This window comes from Octodon degus, unplaced genomic scaffold (genome assembly GCF_000260255.1).
Source record: "Octodon degus isolate 3935 unplaced genomic scaffold, OctDeg1.0 scaffold00018, whole genome shotgun sequence".
NCBI lineage: Eukaryota > Metazoa > Chordata > Mammalia > Rodentia > Octodontidae > Octodon > Octodon degus.
Genome location: NW_004524594.1, coordinates 4,280,086 through 4,284,079, shown reverse-complemented (window position 1 = coordinate 4,284,079; position 3,994 = coordinate 4,280,086).

Sequence of the window (3,994 nt, the reverse complement as noted above, 5' to 3'; positions counted from 1 at the left end):
AACCTTTTTCACAAAAATTTGAATAAAATCATACCAAGATACACAAAAATGAAATTGTCCAAAACTAATTATAAAGAAAAAAATCACTAAAGCATAGACATAAAGAATATTAGCTATGGAAGAACAAAATTAAATAGCCTCTTATTCCACATTAAAAATAAAAAGAGTAAGTGGTTAAGGAACTAGACTAATTAACTCAAAGGACTGAAAGAAAAAAAATCTGTCCTCACTGAATTTTATACTTAGCAAACATACCTTTGTAAACTAAAAAGTAAAATATTTTCCAATTATGCAAACTCAAAATATTCTAATATCTGCAGATGTAGCATATAGAAAATAACACAGAGCATAATCCAGAAGGCAAGAGAAGTTGCTGTAGGGTCCTAGATAAAGAATAAGGAGCTCTCAAAACGATAGTTATGCAGGACTATGTAAAATATATTAGATGAGCCCATTTAAAAGGTCATTAAAGATTTCTACAAAACAGTATCAATCTTATGTCAGGTTATATACGTATTTTTTCATATATGTATGTGTGTGTGTGTAAAAGACAAGGAAGAAGTGATATAAAATCAATGAAAGGGGCTGGGGAGATAGCTCAGTGGTCTAAAGCACCTACTTAGAACAAGCTTAGCAAAGCACAGGGACGGCAGTTCGATCCCCCAGCACCACATGCCAGCCAGCCCCGCCCCCTGGTGGGCTGAGCTGGCCACACACACACACACACACACACACACACACAAATAAAATTTAAAAAATAAAAAAATAAAAAAAATAAAATAAAATCAATGAAAAATGGAAATATGCTTTTTAAAGTTTGTAATACTAGGACAAAATGTCATACCATGTCTTATAAGTAGATTGTAAGTCAGTATAAATCTTAAAACAAAAATTAAGATTAAATAATTTTCAGAAAAGTAATTAAATCATGATTAATTAAAAATTAAATATCTCAAAACAATATTCCAAAATTAAATCATGAGTCCAACTAAGAGGCCAGAATGTTGTGTATCATAAGTATGAATCTGTGATCAATTCAGAGCACTCACATAGTATTTGAATAGGTTAATATATACAAAAATATCAAGAAAAAGTTTTCATGATAGTAAAGAATTGCTAAGAATAAGACATAACATAAATACTGGAATGGCAAATATATGACCAGCACTTCTAACGGTTTGGACATAGGATATTCGCACAAAGTTCTAGTATGTCGTGGACGTGGACAGTGTCCATGACACTTACTGGTGGCCAAGGTGACATTTGTTTGTATTTGAACCATGAGAGCCTAGAGATGAGAATGGGTCTTCTCTGTACTAAAGCAGATGTTCCAAGTCCTCCTTGAACTTTCTAAGAACCCCTCAGAGATTCCTAGGAGGCAAGTACGACTGTTTACTTTTGATCCAGATCTTGAGCTTTAGTGACTTCACTCTCTAGCGGAGAACACAAGAAAGAAACCCTTTGCCTCATACCTATAGCCACCGTAAAATTGGGGACTCAACAAAAATTCACGGATAACCTTCTAGATAGCAGACATATGCCCAGGAACCAGTGATAAATACACATCCCACTTGCTAACATGGTACCCATAGTGAGAAGGTGGAAGATGCCTCTAACAATCTCTAATCTTCTTTTGAAGAGACTTTTGCCAACCCTGGGTCTTATGCAATTATAAGGCCTTATTTGATCAATACACCACCATAGGTTTTCTTTCTGTTTCTGGTGGCGGTATGGTTTGGTTTTGGTCTTGCAGCCCTGGGGACTGAGCCTGGGGCCTTTCACTGGTGGCTGCCCACACCACCTGCTCCAGTTCCTTTTTATGAGACATTTTCCCTAAATGTAAGATCAGGCTGAATGTAAGATCCACCTGGCTTAGGCTCCTGCTTGGGATTACAGCTGTGTGCCGCCATGCCCAGATAGAGGCTCCTTTTATCAATTCCAAGCTTCTCTATCCATCTTTGTCCCCTCTGTCAGGAGCCCTGTCAGTCCTGACTTTATATGAATGTCTTAATTGGTATGTATATACCAGCTGGGAAAGAGGAACAAGCGCCGTCCATTAAAAACCAAACATACTTGCTCCAGGGGTCCTGATAGCATCAGGGAGGAGGCCAGGATTTATGCCTCTCATCCTATTAGAAGCCCATGGGGTGGGCTCAGTGTGTTGGGGTACCCGGGTCTCAGAATTCTAGGATTCAATCGGACCAATGCATCTTGGGGACTGAGAAATATAGAGGAAGAGAAGACCTGAAGAACAGGAAGGAGCTTCAACTCAGCCCATCTGGGGCTGGCCTCGGGGCTGCAGGGCACTGTGGGGCTACTTGGCTCTGTTTATTTTCCCATACTGCTTGCACAGAACAGAAATAGTTGAAAGCAGATGAAATTGAGGATGAGAAGATCAAAGTAGCCATGATATGTTCCTTCAGAACTTCTCCAGTAGGGCTGGCGAGATAGCTCAGTGGTCTAAAGCACCTGCTTAGGCAAGCTTAGGCAGGTGCAGGAGACTGCAGTTCGATCCCCGGAACCACAGGCCACGCCAGCCCTGCCCTCAGGGCAGGCTGAGCAGGCCAAAAAAAACCCACTTCTCCAATAACCTCCACCAAATCAAGAAGTTTCCTCCTACTTTATATTAACTTACAGGCTTATCAACTGTCAGATTTTCAAAACCTTCACCACTAGTATCTTTAGAATTGTAAAATTATGAATATGGGGTCATATTGAGCATTAGGTACATTCCTATCAGGACCTGTAATAAACTGGACTACAAATCCCCACTCAGAATGAACCTGTCCTATGCATGTGCCCTGATACTATCCAAATTTTAGTAATTCCCCTGAATTAAAATCCAGGACAGGCCGGCCAAATAGCTCAGCAGATTAAAGCACCTGCAAGCAGGTGCAGGGGCCAGGGGTTCAATCCCCGGGGCTTGCCGTGCCGGCCCCACCCCAGGGCATGCTGAAAGGACAATTGAGACTGGGTAGGGTGGTACACACTTGTAATCTCAGCACTTGGGAGGCTGTAAACAGGAGAATCACTAGAAGTCCAATCTCATAGTGAGACCCTGAACACCCTGTAGACCCTTCCCTAAAATACAGAGAAAAAAAATCCAGGACAAATTTATAATTTGATTGGTAACCTAACATTCACACAAATTTGAACTCATATATTTGCTAATACTGGTGGCCTAAAGCAGAAAGTTATTCAGTGAGTTGAAACATTTGGTGCTAGCTAGGTGTGGTGGCGTCCACGTGTAAAACCAGCCCTCTGGGAAGCTGAGGCAGGGGAATTGCAAGTTCAAGCCCAGCCTGGGCAACTTAGCGACTAAGCAAGACCCTGCCTCTAAATAAAAGATGAAAAGGATGGGGAAGTAGTGTAACAGAAAATGCCTTCCCCAGCCAGTGTACTTCTGTTCCTTAGTTGCCCAGGTAATAGTTCCTGTTCCAGTTCCTGTTGCTTCTGTGTCTCAGAAACGGCTGCTCACTGTGATGCATAGCTGGGCACCGTGGTGTTCTTCGTGTAAGCCACCCCCCAAGTGACAAGCCATTCTGCCTCAGTATGTCCTGCTTGCTTATCCCATCTGAGCCCTAGACCACCAGAGATCAGGGCCTGATATTTTGGGAGTGAGCCCGATCAGTGCCCATCGATGTAAACTAAATCTGCCTCCAAATCCTCGGTGTCGTTTCGGGGTTTCTGCTTGCTGTTGGCAGCAGCTCAGTGTGAAGGCCCTCGGCCTAATCCCCAAGACCATGAAAGCATTCGATGCTTCTTCTTGCTTTGGGGCAAGTATGCCAAAACTAGGACTTGGGTGGGGTCCGCACAAGGATCATGTGCAAAATCATGAAGCACTCTGTAGTTTAGAAAGCACCCATTTGGTACCAACTGCAGAGATGAGGGGTGAGAGGACAGACTGTGGTGGGCACAGGTCTGATTCTTGGGTCCTCTCTTCCTCATAGTTAGTGGCAGGGAAGCTCTCCACGGCAGTTTCTGTCAGTCCTGG